The 19898-nt window shown below is 53.8% G+C and overlaps 1 protein-coding gene across 20 annotated transcripts in view; it reads left to right on the top strand.

Moving 5' to 3' along the window:
- CELF4 (CUGBP Elav-like family member 4) overlaps positions 1-19898 on the top strand; it is a 295212-nt gene that overhangs the window by 119744 nt on the left and 155570 nt on the right. The gene's annotated exons all lie outside the window — the stretch shown is intronic.

Below are 19898 nucleotides of genomic sequence, written 5' to 3'. Positions count from 1 at the left end.
TTATTCTAACCTAACAGAGTCACACGCTGCTAATGGCTCCAGGGCCCAGCCAGGCAGGAAGGAAGCAATGAAGGAGGTGGTGGCCATTGGCACCTTGCTCTGGCCGTGAATGGCCGAGGAGGGTCCTTCCCGGGGCCAAAAGTCTGCACGTGACCTCAAAGGCAGGGCCCTGTAGTACTTATCTCTACATCTGGGGAACCTGAGACTGGGTCTTCCATGTAGCAGGCATTGAACACATGGTGGCTGAAGGAATGTATGAATGAATGGGCCACTGCACTTAAGATTCAGGGGTCTTGGGAACAGACATTTCCCTAGTGGCACACAAAGAAGGACATATACCTTCCCCCAGCCCACAGCCCCGATCAGAAATGACATGATTCTGCCTGGTCACACTAAACCCTGCATCCCAGACCTGCCTGAAGGGCTTCAGTTATACCCCGACTTGGGACCTTCAGGGATTTGGGGGATGGGGGATCTGGTGAGGGAAAGCTTCCTGGAGAAGCCTATGAAGATGGGGGGAGGTCCCCAAGGATCCAGTGTGGCCCTAGCCCCCAAGGCGCGTGTAATGATCAGAAGGAGAGACTCCTTGAGAGAGGACAGCACTGGACAGCTGAGGAAACAAGCCAGTGGGACACTGTAGCAGGGCTGGGGGTGTTCCAAGGGGAGTGGTGCAGTCCTCGCGGGCTCCCAGTTATTACATACCCGTGCACATGTGTGCACACACAGATGCATGTATGACTAGAAAAAGGCCTTCAGAAATTACCTTAACTTGGTCCTTCTTTGAGTTTATGAAAACCCTCCTCCCATGGACACCAAAGGACAGGAGGGCCTGTCCCCAGGCCAGCCAAGTACTTCCAGGTCCTGTCTACGCCTCCTCCACTCCTCTCAAGGTAAAGCGGGGCTGTTCTCTCTCCAGTGCTCCCTGCGTCCAGACCCTGGTTCAGCTCTGGCCCTGCCTTCCGCCAGCCGCTCAACCCTGCGCAGGTGCCTTTGCCTCTCCGAGCCTCAGTGTTCTCATCTGTAAAATGAAGGGCGGGCCTGGAGCGTCCCGCAGGCCCTCTGCAGCTTCAGCATCCGAACAGCAGGGGCTGCTGGGCTCTCAGGTGGAGGCAATTTCCCAGATCACTGAGCCCCACCTGGCCACCATTGTGTGAGGGCCTCCCCTGGGCATTGGCCGTCTGGAAACACCGCCATCCATCTTTGTGAATATCTGGTTAAAACACTCACCTAATCCTAACCTAATCCTTTCAATTTGGGGAGAGAATTGAAGAAAAAAACGCAAGCAGCCTGAAGCCTGAATGCTAACAGATGGGTAAAAAGTATGTATAAATTACACCCGCTGCTGTCAATTCGAGCTCTCCAGATAAAGTGATATGAAAGGTGTTTCATTTATAGGGGAAATTAATTGCCAGCTGTATGACTGGATGGTGTGAAGAAACCACAGCCACGCGATGTGTCCCATATATTTTCCTGGCTGGATTCAATACCTTCTGTGCCAAGGGCTCCTGCTTGACTCCAGACCTGGAGAGGGGCACCAGGGTAAACATGACCCTAAACCAACCATTCCCACGTTAGGGTGCAATGTGCACCCCAAGCCCCTAGTTTCTGTGGGACCTCCCCCACGAACAACTCCACTAAAAGCCCCCACTGGGTCATTGGGTGAGGATGTCTTTATCCCAGAACTATTTCTAAGAAGGGCAGACAGGTGCTGAGGAGTTCCCCGCTCTCAGACCCCATAGTCATGTCTGTGGACGCTCAGAAACTAGCCCCAGAGCGCTTGCCCCATCCCCAAAGCAGGGAGGGGGCCTCCTCCCCACCCTCAAAACTCTAACTTGAGAAGCTGCTTTCTGGTTCTGCTTTCCGCCCTTCTCCTTTCGTTCTTGGGCAGGAGGTGGGGCCGGCATTGAGAGCCTGTCCTGGGACCCGCATGGCCCCCGTGCGCTCACACCCACCTGTGCACACCCTGGGGTCCCCAGCGCAGACCCCAGGTCCGTGGTGTGTACCCACACTACCAGCTGCTCGCCAAGCCTGAGGGGTCTTTCTAATCTGCGGAGGGAGGGGGCAAGTGGGAGGATTTCCATCCCATGCCCCCCCCCCAAGCATTTATCAGAACTATTAAGACAATGAACTAATATTCTATTCAGATTTAAATAATAAATTAATCTGCATTATACTGAAGAGGCCTGAGAGAGACTTAATTATCTGGTATACTTTAGGGTGGAAATGAAGGTTGGGGATCGTGCTGGGAATAGACAAAGTTGCGGGTAATCACACTGAGACAGGCACTTAGATGCCTGGCCCCTGGACAAAGGTAGGGAAGTGCCTACTCTTTCTAACCCAGAAACTTGGAAAAGGTGTCTCTATTTCTAACCATCCCCTAAGGCAGCGATTTTCAACCTTTTCATCTCATGGCACTCATAAACTGATTACTAAAATTCTGCGGCACACCAAAAAATATTTTTTTACCAATCTGACAGAAAAAAAAAATAGGTATAATTTTGATTCATTCCCACCAGATGACTGTTGTTACGTTGGCTGTTGTCATTTTTTATTTGACAATCTAAGGGAAAAGAGGTCAGTGCCCCTGACTAAATAATCACGTGTTGCATATTTTAAAAATCTTGTGGAACCTGGTTGAAAATTGCTGCCCTTGGGGGCAACAGGAAGACAGATTTTCATATCATTTGTCCTCCCGTGCAGGAAGCAGGCCTGCGAGATAAGGAATGGGAACTGGAGACCTCTTACAACCTGAAGTTGCCCCCCAGTAATTAAATGGGAATGAGAGAACATTTCCTAAAGGGTCTGGGTCAGACAGCCCTAGCTCAAGACCTCACCTTATTGCTGTGTGACCTGAGGAAGCTGACTTAACTTCTCTGAACCTCATTTTCCACAACTATAAAATGGGGGTGCTAACCACCTGTGTCTAGAGTGGCAGGAGGATTAAATGCTACAAGGTGCACAACTTTTAACACGTGCCCGCGGGCAGGAGGCCCTCGGAGACAGGTGGTGCAGATGCAGGTCTGAACATGGGAACATTTGATTTGCACTGAGCCGCCCAGGGTGAATCTACGGTTGCCCCGTCGTAAACAAATTTTGTGGTAAGTAGGGTTGCATTGATGCTTGTGTTCTTCAGCTAAGCTAGCAAGTGCCAAGCCTGTGGTTAGTTTTTTTTCCCTGGCTGGTTCCTGCTGCTCCCTGGAAGTCGAAGCTTTTCACACCCTGATCCAGCCTGCCCAAGAGAGGACTATTTTCAGCCCAGCAGCTACAGCAACAAAGATGTGACATGCCCCCCCCCCCCCGACTCCAGCTCACCCCTCCCGCCTGCTCCCGGGGAGAGGTGAGTGAGAGTCCAGTGGCCTGCGGCCTGAGGGGTCTGGAGCACCCCACCCAGCCTCGTCCCTGTGCTCCCTGACCTTGGCACCGCCCTGTTCCCTCTCCCTCCTGGCTCTGTTTCCTCATATCCACTAGTTTTTCTTCTCCTCTCCCTGTAGGCTCTTTTGAGGTTGGGGTGGAGCTCTGCCTGGGAAATCGGAGTCCTCCTGGGTTCTGCCCCCCGGGGGGACTAGCATGTCACATGAGGCTGAACCAAAGGCCATGGCTAGGAGTGTCCTGGGAACTGGAACTTGGTAGGTGTGTGATGAGGAGGGGGCCCAGGGTGACACCTGAGTTATGAATCATTGCAGAGAACCCAGGCAAGTGGGTGTTGCTGGGATCCCGAGCTGAGATGAGTTTGATCATTTGTTAGGTTCAAAACCTGTCATTTGTCACAGCTCTGCAAAGAAAACTGAGGATTGGAGACCTTCCTAAGACAGAGAAACTTAGTGGCCAAGGGAGCTGAGCTCAGACAAGAGGCGATTAGGAGCTGCTTCTGGCTGTGGCATGGAGGGGGCACCAAATGGGCCCGGGGCCTCCTGCCATCCCTGTGGCTTCTAGATGCTCATGTCCTTGTCTTGGAGAAAGTTCGGCTGGAAAAATCACCCCTGTCTCAGCCCAGCTGAAAGGGGAGTTTGTTCACAGGAAGCCCAGATGCTGAGGGTCCTAAAACGTGGAATGTGGTGAGGGGCAGCATCTCCCCAGCCCCAGCCTCCAGTGTGGGCCCAAGAGAAGCCCAACAAGGGCTGGGAGAGGCGGGAGGTGTTAAAGCATGGCAGAGCCCACTGTGGACCCTCGCCACGTCCCCCGGGAGTGCCCCCCCATCACCACCCCTGTGGACTGCCGTTCCTCCCACCCTGAAGCTGTGATGGAAGCGGTCCAAAGATCTGTATCCTCACCACCACCAAGCTGCCACCTTGCCCCAGGGAAGACGAAAGACAGCAGATGGTTAAGGTATCCATTTTTCCTGCGCAGGGCTTCAGCTGGGGCCAGAGGTGGGAGTATTCAAGGGTAGGCTTAGGGAGCTGCATCCCAAAGCAGGCGTTGGGAGCATTTGTGGAACTGGGTACAGAGAGCAGGGTGCCCTCTCCACTCCTTGCCCTAGGATGGCCTGGTGGCAGTAGGTGTTCATCGATTGCAGCCGTGGTCACCTGCCAAAAACAGAACAGCTTGGGGGAAGGGCAGGGGGAGACAAGGCAAAGCCTCTGTTTGTCAGCCTGTTCTGTCCTGAGGAAAAAGAGCCACAGGAGCCTTCCCCCCCTCCACTGCCCCACCATGCACAATGGAGACCATGGGTAACAGCACCCCCTGCCCCCAGATGAACAGGAGGAGTGACTCTGGGCTTCTGACCATGCGGGTTCTCTCGTATGGTCATTGGAAGTCAAATCGCAATAATCACGACTGCAGTTAATAGACCACAAATTCCCAAAACAGCCCCCAGACCTTTCCATGAGCCCTGCAGCAGAAGTGGGTGCTCCCTCCTCCCCAGAGCAACCCGAGGCCTTGTTGTCTATACCCATCATTGGGCAGCTAATAGCGTATGGCCTTAAAACATCGCTTCTCTATTTATTTGGAACTATTAGTTAACTCTTGTATTATTAATTTACTTTTTATGGTTTGTTTCAGGGTTTATGTGCAGCTTCCTTTCTCCCCAACAAAATTCTAAGCTTGGTGAAGTCAGACACCAGGCCTGGTTTTTCTGTCTTACCCTTGGCACCCAGCACTCTAAATAGCGCCTTTCATGGAATGAGCACTTAACTAAGCTTTCTCTATTTTACACCTTCCAAACTCTGCCTCTTGCAGGCATTTCCAGTCCTGAAGGAGCTGGCCCATCTCACAGACTGCTTTCTACAAAGCAAGCCATCTCTCAGGGCTCCATCTCTCCTTTCATCCTCAGAGTGAGAGAATCATGAAACCTTAGAGAGAGAAAGAAACTTAGAAATCATATAGTTCAGCCTCATACCCACACTTGAGATCCTCTCCCTGGCACTTCTCACAAGTAGCCACCTGGTCTTTGCTTGCATGCACCTTTCAACAGGGGACTCCCACTTGCCAGGTGGCCCATTCCATGGTTAGTCAGTGCTTACTAGATGTTTTTAGGACAAGGATAGTCATGGCCATAACATAGCACTTTGAGATAATTTCTAAGACCAAGGGTTTGAGCAAAAATGGTTCTGATGCTAATACACTATTAGCTGCCTACTGTGTGCTCTGTGCTCTGCTGGACACCCGAGGGGCACAAGGTAGAAGACGTGATCCTTGCCTCAGGCAGTATTTGGTTTAGTTTGGGGCCAAGAGTTAGAAAAATCACCCCCACAGAAGAGAAAAAGCATCGACTCCTACATTGTGTTAGTAAGACCAGACTGCATGGGACTGCAGACCACACAGTGTCTAGGTCTTGTCCCCATGCTGGGTGGCCTGGAGTCTTCCCTACGGAAAGTCTATGCACCTATAGAAAGAAGGGGCAGGCCCAGGTGATCTTTCAAGCCCCTCTGACTCTCGTTTTCCTGGGAACACAGTCACTTCTCAGGGAGAGGCCAGCTTGGGAGGCACTGAACATGGAAAGAGAGAGGGATGGCACCCACTGGGACACATCCCAACCACACTTTGCATCATTCCTCACCTCCCACAGGCAGTTCATCCAGTTCACCCAGTCCATTAACTGGTTTCATAGAGCATTGGCAATATGTGCGCCTGGCAGGAGAATTCCTGTGTTGTATCTCTCATGGATTGGGACAGGAGCCAGGTATTAGAAAGAAGCTGGGCACTACTTGCAAGTTCACTACTAACCAGGAACAGACCAAAAGAGCATAAAATATGAAGACTATGAAGGTGCTAGGAGGACACAATAAGAGAATCATCCGAGGCAGGAGGCTGACCCAAGAAGACTACCTGTAAGAGGAGGATGGGGAGGGCATGAGCAGTGAGCATCTCTCCATTGGGGCCTCATGAAGGTGGCGACACCACACAGGTCGGCATCTTGGCGGCCGTCCTCCGAGGGCGTGCCAGGGGACGTCCAGGTCTTGCCTTGAATAATGCCGCTAACCCTGAGGCATTGTTCCCGGGTATGACACTGACCCATGGAGACACTCTTTGTACAGACATTTTTACCAAACCATGGAAGAGAGTATGTCGTCCTCTAGCATTTTCCATCTTCAACATGCTTGCGTAGCATCTTACAGCTCTTTCCAATCCCTCTGCGCTGGATTTCCTTTGCCTGGTTCTCAGGCAGCCTTCACTGCCCTTGGTTTGTTGTTGTTTATAAAGTTGGAGGAAGACTTGGGCTACCATTATTTGTTCTCTTCTTTCTGTAATTTGGACTTTTCAAATAAGTTGCAGAAGAACAAACACCCTTTTTCCCACCCAACCTCCCAGCTCCCCATTCTGGGCCTAAGTGGGGTAAGCAGGGTATGCAGACTCTCCTGGAATGGGGCCAGTCAGGGGGGCTCTGGAGGCTGTGTCCCCACACTGTCAGGCCCCCGCCCTGTGCATCTGAGATGAGATGCACAGACAAGAAGGCGGTGTCCGCGGAGGGCCAGCGTCCTGCAGTGCTGGCTGCTCCTCAGCCCCTGTGATCTGAAGGTGGGGGACCAGCAGGAGTGGACCCAACAAAAGGACTGGAAGGTACCCAAGGCAAAGTGCCTGGTCTCCCAGCCTCCTAGCCTCCCGGCTCTGGCCCGACACAGCAACAGATAGGTACTCTTCATGCCCTCATTCCTTGCAATCAGTGGAAAATTAGATGTTCAAGGTGGGAGACCTATTTCATGCTTTTACAGCTTTTCGCAGAACAGAAGCCTAGGACTCAGGAGGCCTAATTATATGAGCATGCACAAGCTGCCCCCTGGGGCCACAGTTTCCCCATCTGTAGATTGGGCATGATGGTACCTGCGCAGACAGCCTTGCAGATGTGTTACGAGGCTCAGGTGAGAGAATTAATAAGACAGCACTTCGAAAGGCAGAGAGGGCTGTGCTCACCTGCCAGGGAAGTTAGCACTTTAAGCTTATTGTGGTGACTGTTTTCCCAGGTTTCACATAACTTAAGGGCAAGAGAGCGGCTGCATAACCACAGAACAGGAACAAAAAATAGGAAGATGATCTAGCCGGCTAGGAAAAGAAGCGCTCGCCCTTGGCATGATGGCTTTTTAATCAATCAGATGGCCACTTTCAACCCGGTGCCTACTGTATGCCAGAGAGTGAGCGAGATGGTGAGCAGGTGACGGGAAAGGCACAGTTCAGGGAGAGAGCAGTCCCAGGCAGAGCACCGAGGGGGCTCCATGGCCTGTTCCCGCTGCTGACATGCCCATGACGCCCAGCCAAAGCAGGTGGGGTCTGCAGTCCTTTCCTTTCTTTGCTCCTGCCAGGACCCAAGCCACAAGCAGCTGCACAGGCCTCCAACAGCCAAGCCCAGGGATGTGTTCCCCAGAACCCAAGCGGAGGCAGGAGGCTGGTACTGGAGGGTGTGTGGGGGGAGGCAGCCCTACCCAGAGACACCTGCAGCTATAAAAAGCTCCCGCCCCCACCTGCAGACCAAGTGAGAGCTGCTGATGTGAGCGCCCTGCCAAGATCACCAGGGGCTGAGGGGAAGCAGCGAACACCTCCCCTGAGGGGCACAGGCCGGGCAACCTGGAGAGGGGGGCACTTTGGCTCAGCCCTGGGAAGGGACTCACTAAAGGGGGCCTGACACACCACCCCCTTATCCATGGGGAGGAGGCCAAGGCCAGTAGGCAATGTCCCAGCTCCCCCCACCCCCCCACTCCCTGCTCAGTGCTTCTCTATCACGTCACCTGCCACTCCTGGGATTCTTCTCCCACCCCCTGCCCAGCAGACTCTAGATACACAAACTGCTCTGTACCCTTTTGTTTGCAAACTAGGTCCTAAACTATAGTGTCCTGGGTCAGTTTCTGTACCGGGTTGGGTTTTGAGCCTGGCTTTAGGTTTTATTTAAAGCCCCAGTGGGCTTGAGCTTGTTGTCTGCTGTAATATACACCATCCTCCATCCTCCCTGGCTCTGAGCCTCCCCGCCCCAGGTGTGTGGGGGGTGGCAGTGGGGACCCACTGCAATGCTATTACAGTATTTGCATTTATATGAGGCACAGACCCCCAGTCTCCCGTCTCTGGGTGCTTTTACAACCCTGTGTATACATAATTTATTTTTGTTGCTATTTAATCAGTCTCCGTGTTGAAATGAAAAGTTTCCAAGAGGCCCCAGGTTATTATGCAACTTTCAATTCCAGCAGCATTGACTGAGTGCATAGGGTCCCCTGCCCATGCTCAGCTGCAAAGTGGGGAACAGGGGCCTGGGCAGGAGGCCATGTGGTTTCTGCCCACAAAGCAAGCTTAAACGGAGACCAAGTGGCTAGGGGCAGGGTGCAGCCAAAGTCCACTTTCTGCGAGGAGTGGCTGGAAGGGGAATGGGCATAAAGAGCCACGAGCCTGGAGGGAGATGCTGAAGGAGGGGGTACCCCAGGGAAGGGCACAATTTTGGGAGTAACCAGCTGGCCTGGACTTCTCGTTTTAGAGTTGGGGACAGAGGGGCTGAGCAGGGATGCTAGAACCTAAGGGGGAAGCAGGAACTGCAGGTGGGTGCCGACTCAGGTGGCAGAGGGGGAAATACGCGCCCCAAGTGCGGCATCTCCAGCAGAGTTCAGTCCAAAGAGCAGATGAGGTCGTTCTGGATTCCTGAAGGGAACCTTAGAGGACAGCCTCCGCACACGGCCAGAAGGGAGCTCCAGGCTAACCCAGATCTTCACCTCCAATCATTTGTGGAACGAGGTGGGTTATAAATAAATAACCAAACAAAGAGGCGGTGGTGTGAGCTGAAGTTCTTTCTTCTGCCTGCTAGAGCTGGCCCTGGGAAGAGAGCAGTCCCATGTGGGGCGACGTTGCCTGCCTGGAAACTCCAGGGCCCCATCACACATACAGCAAGTGTACACACAGACACATGTAAACATGCATGTAGATACACAAAAACACACAGGCAGGCACACACACACACACACACAGATCCACGTGCACAAACAGGTATAGATGCAGGTGGACACAGGACAGGCCCACATACACACACACCTTCCTGGCCCCCAGACTTCCCTCTGTGTCTGGCCACACCCAAGGTCCTGTCCTTCTCCCAAGAGAAGGGAGGTTAGAGAGTGGGGACTGGGAACATGAATACACGTGGTCTCCCTAAAAAAGCACATGGCAGGGTAGGAAGTACACATTTCGAGCAGATAGTCGGAGGATCGCCACCCATGGAGCTGATCCACTAGTCCCAAATAACCCCTGCTGCCAGCACATCTTCCCTGGGGTGCAGATTTCAATTAGAACAGAGCTGAGACTTTAGGGAATTAGACGGCCTTATCTGGGAAAACTAAAACGAGTCCTTTCAAAGGCTTTGTGTCCCATCAACTGCGCTGGAGTTGGCCAAGCTCCTTTGGATATGTGAGCACTGTCCCAGCTACTGTGGGGTGACGCCTCGTACACAACCACACCCCAGCGGATACCCTCACAGAGAAAACCTCTGCGTGGCCGCTTTGCCCAGCACCCCGTTCCTGACCTTGAGAAGTCTGCTTGAGGACACTCCTGGGCCCCTCCTCTCACTTGACCCAGTGCGGGGACTGAGGAGACTGAGAGCCTGTGCGGGAACGTGACATTGCCTCCTTTACCCATCCCCTGGCCGCCCTTGTTGTCTGATCGTCCCCGTGACGACTGGCCAGGCCCAAGGTCCAGATCCACACCACCCTTCTCCTTCCCCTCGCTCTATATTCACAGGGACTCAGCCACTGGCCCAAGCTTTTATTTTCCTCTCATCACCCTGATTATTCCCTGTTTAATTAAAATTTGTTTCAGCTAATAGGCCTTAAATTAGTATTTTCAAATATTGACATCTACAGGACCCTCATTCATTATTTTCGAAAGCTCTGGGGCTAATTGCTCTATCACCCACCAATTAATTACTTGTGCACTGGACAGGTAGCCACTGCCCCCAGAACATGGATGGACATCCTCACAGGTAGGTGAAGCCGCATATACAACAGCTGCACACAGATATACATGAGCATGCGCATGCACGTGCACACACACCCATGCACACACACTGGACATTTTCCCCAGTGGAAATCAGGCCAATTAGGGGGTGTCTGTGCCTAACTTGGGAGACCGGGAGAAAAACGAGGCATTGCATAGCAGGACTTTGGTCCCATGCGAGCCCCTACTGTTGTCACACTGACATCCCTGCAGGATTGGGGCTCCCTGGGTCCCCTCCTCTTCTCTCTCCCTTCAGTGCCCAGGAAGTAACAACACTGAGAGCAGATGCCCAGAGCTGAGGAAGCTCTCAAGAATGGCAGCTGGAGCTAGGAACCCAGGACCTAGAGAAGGGTAGGAGACCCTCCAAGGCGCAACTAAGAGAGTGATGTCAGCGCAGGGAGGGAGCCACAGGCAAGAGGAGGGGCTACGGAGAGAGAGGAGTCAGACCCATAGAAATCTCACCCAGGAGGCGTCCAGCATCAGGCCCAGGTGGACTTCTCTCTCCAGCAGGGGAGGCTAATGTGTGAGGCACTCAGCTCCCCAGAGGGACCCAGCTGGGGACATCGACAGATCCATCATGGTCTTGTGCCATCCACAGAGCAGATCCCCATGCAGCCCTGGCAGGAGCTGGGTTTGGGCAGTTAAGTATCTGCCCCCGAAGACAGGAAGAGAGCCCCTTGCTCACAAACACAGTTCCCTGTGCTATCTCCCACCTTAGGCTACTGAGAACTTTCAAGAAAAACAGTAACGTGTTCAGAATGCCACCCCAGCACCTTCATCTCCCACCCTGGCCCATGATCCTGCACAGCCACCTTGGGCTGGAGGAGGGGAGACCAGCTTCCAGAACAAAGACCTTCCCAGACCTCTGAGAGGATGTGCTCTGTGCTGCTGGGACTGTGGCTCCACCAGGGGGAGGGACCCAGCTTCCTCTTCTGTCCGTGTCCCCATGGCTGCGAGCGCCTGCCAAGGCCCAGCCTTTATGAGCAGAGCAGGCCAGACTGGGAGAGGACGGGGAGGTGGGTACTCAGCTCCATGCGGGCAGGCTTTTTTTTTCCCTCCTTGTAAACAGTCTGGAGTGATTGGGATTAAAGTCTCTTCAAGCTGCTAGTATCACTTTGCTTTTCGGGAGAGCCAAGTAATCCATGGGGATTAAAGAAGCAGCCATGCTCACCTCCCACAAATGAGTATCTGTCAGAGGCATTGACCTGTTAAAATAATGAATTTCATGTGCAGCAAGCTGCACAGGGCGGTGACGCAACATGGCTTGGCAAATTGTTTTCCATGTGTCCTAATGAGACTCCTAAGGAAACAGGACCCCCCCTGGGGCTGCCCCAACCCCAGCCCTCTGCACCCTGGAGCCTCTGTCCTCAGTGGCCTGACCTGAGAGATCCGGGGGCCTCTCAGAAGGAGGAAGCAGGTGGGCTCCCTAGAAACCATCACGCCCGCCCTTGCTCGGCCCTCTGAGGAACGGCAGTCAGTCATCCCTCTCAATCTTCTGCAGGCTTTGTGGGCTGATGTGGCTTCCCCCAGGGCTCTCCCACAGGCCAGTGCCATGTGGTCACCAGGAAGGCCCAGTGAGACCCTCATTAAGGCTCTGTCACTGGACAGTCTGTCCCCTCTAGCCCCTAGGCCTGCCCAGCTGCCCAACTCACCATCAAAACCCAGGACCAGAGTTGGGGGCTAGAAAGGCAGGCACCAGACCAGCACATTCCTTATATATAAGGGGAAACTGAGGCCCAGAGAGGGGACTTGACTTCCCCTCATCACCTTGAGCGTCCGTGGCAGTCAGAGGATGGGTCTCCCAATGTTCTATCTCCTGCTCAGTTCTCTGTCCACTCCCCCTCTTCTGGGGACACTGAAAATGGCAGCCTGGGCTGCCCTCTGATAGCACACCAGGGCTCTCCCGTGGTAGAACTGCGGGGGCAAGTCCAGAGGTGGGAAGAAGAGGTGGCCTGCCAGCCAGGTCCCCATGCTCATAGCCAGTACCTGCGCTTGGAGGCAGGTCCAGCTGGGAGCTGAGGTGCCATCCTCTGCTCCTGGGGTCAGGCCCGTCGCCAGAGATGGGACCACATCCGCTCCAGGGCAGGGGCCGTGTCCTGCTCCGACTCCAGGGCCCGCTGTCTGTGACTGCCAACATGCCTTCTGCCCCTCCAGCCATCGTTCAGGGAGGTGGACATTGTTTATGGCCAGTCTGGCATCTGGCCAAAGACCCACACCCTATTGGGGGCCAGGAGGGCTGGCATGATGAACCCCAGTGAAATATCTGTGTGCGTCTCAGCCATGGGCCCTGCCCTGGAAGCCATTCTCCTGAAAGTTTTAGTGGAAACCCAGAAAGGAGGGCAGGCGGCCCTCTGCCCTTGTCCCGTAGGACTTGGGGGTGAGGGCGAGGGGTGGCCTCGGGAGCCTGAGGCTGTGGTTCTTGCTAGGACTTTGGGTACCTGCAGTGCTTTGCCTACCTTCCCATCCCTTGGTTTGCACCTGGTGCTAGGGCTCGGAGAAGGACAAGAAGACCATTGGCCCAAGGAGGCTTGTGCCAGCAACACAGACAGAGTAAGGAGGTAGTCACCCTGCTCCCTTCCAGGAGTGAGTTCAGGGGTGCCACACTCAGCCCCCATTTTATGCCAACAGTGTCTCTAACTCCACTGCAGACCGGCCTCCAGCCCCACCTCCTCCAGGCAGCCCTCCCATCCCATTCTGGCCCGAACAGGACCCCCTTCCTTGTGAAAGCCAGGTCCCACCGAGACAGCACCACACAGGACCTGAGGACTCCCAGTCAAATCCTTAGTGCCATTTATTGCAAAAGAAGATCTCCCCAGCCCAGTCGGACCTGGATGAGCCGAGGACAGGGCTCACCACTCTCTGCTTCCTTAGCCCCCAGCCCACCTTCTGGAACTCCCAGCAATGCATCGGGGTATTTCATGGGCTTATGTGTATTGGAGGATCCTTTCTAACTGGAGGACCTGCACACTGCTTAGGGAGCACTGCTGTTCTTATACCTTTCCCCGCCCTAGCGAGCTGCAGAGAAAGTGGCTTGGGAAATACAGAGGGACAGGCACTGTGGCCTGGGAAGAGCCCAGGAGAGGTGTGGGCAGGGCTCCCTGCAGAAGCTGGGAGGAGCAGGAGCATTTGTGGGTCATTTCCTCTGGAGAATTAATGCAGGGGAGGACTCAGGAGGCTTTTCCATTGAGAAAATCAGGTGTGGGGGTGATCTCTGGACGGTTTCCATAGCAAAACATGACAGGCTTCATTGTGGCCATGAATATCACCAGAGCAACTGTCAAAGGCAGCGTCCCTTGGACACAGGGCTCCCCCTCCCTCCCACTCACGCGTGCGCCCGCACGCAGGCACACAAACTCACCCTCACACTTGCCTGCTCCCCACGCATCATCCGCACATTCCCTCCCACGTTCTTCTTCAGGTGCAGCTGCTCCCTCCTCCCGGCCCCAGTCTCCCCTCTGGGTCTCCGCGCTGGTTCCTGACACTCACAGGGACGACTTTCCTTTTGAGTGGCGCACTTAAAGAGGGCAGGGGTCTGGAATCACAGCTACAAGGAGGGGGAGGGCAGGGGGCGCCAGAAGCCAAGGCCCTCTTTTTTCTCCCTATTGAATATTGTGTTTTTTTCGCTGGCCTCCCAGCCAGGGCAGGGAGAAGGCAGCTCTCTTTTCTAATGGACCACAAGGGCTGCCGCTGCCTGGCCATCCCAGCGGTGAGGTAGGCTGCCATCCCTCCCCGCCCTGCTCCACTCACAGATGGACGAGGGGATGCTGAAAGCGCCCAGTGGGGACGGGAGTCCAGTCCCTGCTCAGGCACTCACCCTGTCTGTGATCTTGGGGGAAATCACCACCCCCCTAGACTCAGTTTCCCTACCTGTCTCATGGTAACAATTCAATGCCCACAGCATAGCAACTGAATGGCATGTCTTACAGCAGAGAGACTTGAGTCAGATACGAAGGACTGGCTTCTGAAAATGGGAGTTCTTAAAGGCAAGGATCCAGGAATATCTTTTCTCCGTGTTTGCTCACACTCTGCCGCTTTCTAAAAAGACACCAGCGTGGGTGACCGGAGGGAGGTGTGAGGATTGCCTTCCCGGAGAGAATCAGGCCATGCTAATCCACACTGACTGAGGAAGGCTTAAATTCACATCAGACGCTTTACAGCTCACATTCCATAGGCTGCACGTGACTGTCCTGGGGCGGCCTGATGGGTAGGTTGCTCCACGAGCCCCTTTCTCTACAGACCAAGCTAAGGTTACCCTCTGTCGCCCTCACACCTGAGTCTCCAAGCCATTTATCAGCCTGCAAGTCCTGCTGTGTCCCCACTGTGCGCTCAGGCTATGGGGATTCTGGAAAAGGGAACACGTGGCCGTGGCAGCAGGCAGCCAGGTCACTGTCTGGCCGGGGAGACATGACTCACACACATGACACAATGGAGAGCAGGGGGTAGCCATTAATCAGAGCAGGAGAGTTAGGGTCGGACTCCAGGGGCTGCCTCCTTTATCACAGGCCGAGATGCGGGTGAGATGATGTGGTTAGAGAAGAAAGCTTTGTGTGGGCCCAGGGTGACTGTGACAAGGACCCCTGTTTTTAAGCAGGTGGCAGAGACCCCGTTGTCCTGGAGGCTGGCCAGCCAGAGCCCAAGGCGATAAAGCAGTCGGGCTGCGCAGGAAGATCTTCGGACTGGGAACCAGAGACCTGTGTCCTGGTTACAGCCTCGCCTGTTTCACTCCCTGTTCAATCCTCCGAGCTTATAGTTTCCACCTCTACAAACTGGGGGAGTAGGGGAGATCCCGCCTCCACCCCGCCTCAGGCTGGGAGACTCTTAGTAGAAGATGGGTGGGCCTGAGGGAAATGGGAGGGAGAAAACGGGGTCAGAGGTGAGAGAGTCAGGGCCAAAAATCCATTAGAACCTACACTTGGATCAAATGGTGAGAAAAGAAAGAAGAAAAAAGTGAGTTGGGGAGGGGGAATCTTGGCTAAGGGGGCATGGAATACCTTGGGTTCAAACCATGTCCTTACTTGAGTAGAACCAGAACAGGGCAATAAGGCAGGGCATCAGGCTCCTCCTGAGGAGGGGCAAGGTCTTTGGGCCCCTCACAGGCTTTCAGACAGTTGAGGTTAGAACAGGAGGCGGAGCCCTGGGCGATGGGAGCCTCTGGTCCACTGGGGGCGCTCGAGAGCACTTTCCATGATCAGTGGTGGATCCTTCTGGCTGTCTGTACTCAGAAAATTCACTTCGTGGACACCACTAGGCAGGGCCCAGCCCTCAGGCTTAGGGGACAAGCATTTGTGCCCTACCCTCTGCCAGGAGTTAGGGGACCCTGCACTACCCCCGACCCTGTCCTGCTGGACAGAGCATCTCTGTGGAGGGAGACACATAGAACCCACCCCAGTGTTTCCAGAACTGTCCCACCTCCAAACTTTGCTCACACAGTTCCATACGCTTCGCTCTCTCACCACCCAGTTCGAGTCCCACCTCCTACACAAGCCTCCCCTGAGGATTCCCGTCACAGCCAGCCTTCGCCGGCACTTGCATTCGCAGCACATCACACTCGCTCTTCCATTCACTCCTCCGAACAGCCCTGTGAACTAAGTGCTGTCATCTCTTTTACCAGATAAGGAAACTGAGGTGCCAAGAAGTGAAGTGACATCCCAAAGTCACGTGGCCAGTGAGCGGTGGTGCCAGGATTTTGACCCCATCCATCTGGCAACAGAGCCTACACCCTAACCATGAGGCCATGCTGTCTCTCACACTGCTGCCTGCCGGCAGGTCCTGACCTTTTATTAGCCATGGCAGTCCCTAATCTGAGGGCCAGTGTCCCCTCACTCATGGCTGGCCTCTTTCAGGCAAGGACAGGGATTGGATGTCCTCAGTCTGCTCTCCCACCCACCCACCCCAAACCTCCCACCCCAGGGGCAGAAAGCTGGTGGGTCAATTGCTTCCGGATGAGAAGAGCAGACAGCTCACAGGAGCATGAGATGCAGCTGCCGAAGTAGCCGGTTTGTGAGTCCTTCACAGAGGACACAGCTCCCGCTGACCCTGTGCCACCACAGGGCTGATTCCTCCCAGGATCCTTCCTGTAAACTAGCTGACCATGCCTGAGGCTGAGGGGTTTGAGAGCAGGAACAGATGGGCCAGGAACCCCAGCAGGACTGTTGTTCTTTTTGTCCTTAAAACAATCCTCTAGGGACCCTCCCCATATAGAGTGGACCCCTTTCTTCCCCTGAGTCTTCCGCTGTTGGTAACTGAGGGTTTATGGTGTTCCTCAACCACAACTGGCCTGCAAAGGAGAAGGTGACCAGGCTGACTTCCTGGACAGCAGGGGTGCAACTTAAATGTTCCAGGCCACTGGCCGCCTCCCCACCCTGACCCACGCCCTGAGGCAGCTCCTCGGCCATCTCACCAGTGACGACTCCGTGCTCTCTCTCCCAGACGCCTTCCCGCCAGGAAGCATGGGCTAATAGGCTCCAGCCATCTTCCAGGATTTGGTGTGTCCTTCTCAGGCCTGGCACTCATCCCAGCTCCCAGGAGCTCTGAGGCAGGGGCGCTGAGGAGAAGGTTCCTCTGTGTTCACAGACCTCAACATTGGCCCCTTCTCCCCTGCCTTGTGTCCTGATAACTCTATCAGGGGACTCTAGCAGTGCCTGTGGTTCCCAGTAAAATATTCTAGAGGGTCTAACCCACTCCCCAGTACGTCTTTCTTACATTTCAACCATGAAGATACTCCTGGAATGATTTTAAAGAAATGCAGTTTCATCACTTAAAAGTGCAATTTATTTGTAAACTCATGTAATCAAACACAGAAAAGTAAAACCAACATTGATTAGCAATTAGCCTATATGTTCCATCACATTGATTGAGCCCCTCCTGGGTGCTAGCCCTGCACAAGGGGCTGAGAAAATAAAAAGGAACATGGCAATGCCTGCCCTTGGGGACGACGGGACCATGCATCCCAAGAGCTCACTGCCAGACTCCTGTCAAAGGAGCTGCAGCCATGTCAAAGGACTCCAGCAGGTCCCTTCCAGCCTCCCCTTTGTGGGCACCTGCTCTATGCTAGACATGAGGTTAGCATGAAAGGCCAGCTGAGTCCTCCAGAAGGATTTGTGAAGTGCACCTACCCCTTTGCTCAGAAAGCCTGGCTCTCAAGAAACAAGCGCGCTGTGAGTGGGTGTCCATTCAATGATCTGAGAGGCTGTGTGCCTTGGCGAGTTACTGAATCTCTCTGGGCATTAATTCTCCTTTAAAAAGACTGTTCAATGGTCTTCTTCCTATTTGAGGGTGTTTTGCAATATTTTTTAATTATCCTCACAGCAACCCTATGAGACAGGCAGAACATATGTTACTATCCCACATTAAGTTTTGGAAATGAGAAAATGTAAGAGAGGCAAAGGGTCACACAGTGGGAGGAGTTGAGCAGACCTCAACCTTTACTGCTCTTTCCAGTGTTGGGTTTGATGGTCTTTAAAGTCTATTTCACTTTGAAAATTCTATGACTCAAAGGGATTGGGGCAGGGGGTGCGTAGAGAGCCCAATCTGGAAAAGCTGGAACTGCAGTTGGAGGCTCAGAGGGGGCTGGTGGTCCCAAGGAGGAGAAAACAGAGCCACCAAGAGTGCGGTCAGGACAGGATGGGCTGAACGCTCAGGGTTTATGACTCCACGTAAATCAGACCTGCCGGTACTTGACCAAGGTTGAAACCTCCACAGGGCATAGTAATTAGATTTTTCGACAATGTTCCCCTCTGGTTTATTTATCCAGTGGTAATTACCGCCCGCGGAGCTGGCCACTGGGGCTGCTCGCCTTCCCCAAGTACACAGTTACCGTTCTGCATTCCTGCTTGGTGGGGAGGGGCCAGAAGGAGAAGTCAGTGGGGACACAATTGAGTCTTTCGGTCAGAACGTTTTGCCTTGAAGGAGAGGAGAATTTCCATGATGGCCCTTACTGGTGGTACTTCCAGGTGTTCAGGCACACCGAGGGTGTGGACAGGTGCCAGCCTTTGAACCAAGGAGTAAGAGCAAAGGTACAGGAAGCTGGAGCTCAATTGTCCCTAAAACATTATTCAGATTTTCCCTATCAACCACGCAACTCCTGTGCTCAGGTGACATTTCTCACCCTGCCCCACTGAGGGTCTTGGCTCTCAGAATGGAATTCCCAGAGGGCCTCACAGCAGCCACAGGGCATTGGGTGGGGCTGGCAGGGTTCCAAGGTGGCCAAGATTAGGATCAGAATAGGTATTTTGGTCACTGTGAAGATAGCTTTGTAACCCTGTCCTACTGGCTCCGCCTCTCTCCATTTTGTCCTGGTGGCTCCAGGGCAGGACATTTTCCTGAGAGGGGGTTCCAGCTACTGGCCAGACATTGCAGGAAGCACCTCACTAGATAACTGTGGCACTGACCCTTAGGTCTCCATTGGGCTTGCTGGGCTTTGCTGGGCAGGGTCCTGGAAAGATGTGGGGAGGACCTGAGCCTGGGGAAAGAATTACCCACAGGTCAAGTCACAGAAATAGACAGGCAGGAAGCATGGAAATGTAGGGGGAAATCTAGTGCTTTGTCTCGGGGCCAAATTATTGACTATAAGGAGCTGTGGCCATGAAGAGAGGAGCCACTGGAGATAGTAGCCTGCTCCCCCATCCCCACTCCCCATGAGCCACCCCTGTGGATGCACTGTTCACTCCCAGAACCAGCTCCCAGGCTGCCCCGCCTCCTCTCCCAGAGCCCTATCAGCAGGTCCTCTGCCCAGAAGTGACCTGGAGGAAGATAGAACCGGGCAGGCACGCTCTCCAGGGTTGTAGGGCAGCCTCACATGACAAGAAGAGGCTTCTTCTTTACCTTCTATTTCTTTCTTCCTTTCCATTTTTCTTACTTCCCTTCCAGCCCTCTTTGCTGCCTGCCTTTCTTTCTTCCATTAATATTTTTCTTTCACTCTCTTCCTCCTTACTTTCTCCTTTTCTTTCACCTCTCTTTCTTCCATTCTTCTCTTCCCATTCTTTCTCATCCCCTGTCCTACCCTCCTTTTCTTCTCCTTCTCTTTCCTCCCTTCCTCCTCACTCTCTTTCCCCCAGGGAGGCACTGCTGTCCCTAGCATTTCCACCTGCCTTGCTTCTGAGCCTACCAGATTTCAGAACTCTGTGTTTCTGCCTCTTAAGCACAGAGCTGGTGCAACAGGGGATGTGCGGAGTGAGGAGGAAGAGGGAGCAAAAGGCCACAGTCCATTAACACACTGGAATCCCACAGCCCGCACCGCCTTGAGAGCTCTGCCCTGGACTTGTTGCATTAGAAGACAGAGGGGCCTCCCAGGCTGGCTTGGCAGTGTGCCCAAGAAGCCCCTGGGTCCTTTTTCAAAAGGCTAGTTCCAAGACCCCAGCCCCAGAGTTGATTCAGTATGTCTGTGGTGGGGCTCCAACATCTACCTTGTTAAAGAGCAGACCAGGTGATATGAAACAGGTCCCAAGATATTTTGAGGAATCTTAGGCTAAGGAGACAAGGCACGCATGTGAAAATTGTGTTCAGTC

The sequence above is a fragment of the Pteronotus mesoamericanus genome, unplaced genomic scaffold, assembly GCF_021234165.1.
Source record: "Pteronotus mesoamericanus isolate MK-2021 breed Mesoamerican mustached bat unplaced genomic scaffold, CSHL_Meso_final contig_74, whole genome shotgun sequence".
Lineage (NCBI taxonomy): Eukaryota > Metazoa > Chordata > Mammalia > Chiroptera > Mormoopidae > Pteronotus > Pteronotus mesoamericanus.
The sequence above is the reverse complement of the archived record's forward strand: the minus strand, read 5'-3'. Positions and strand labels throughout refer to the sequence as shown.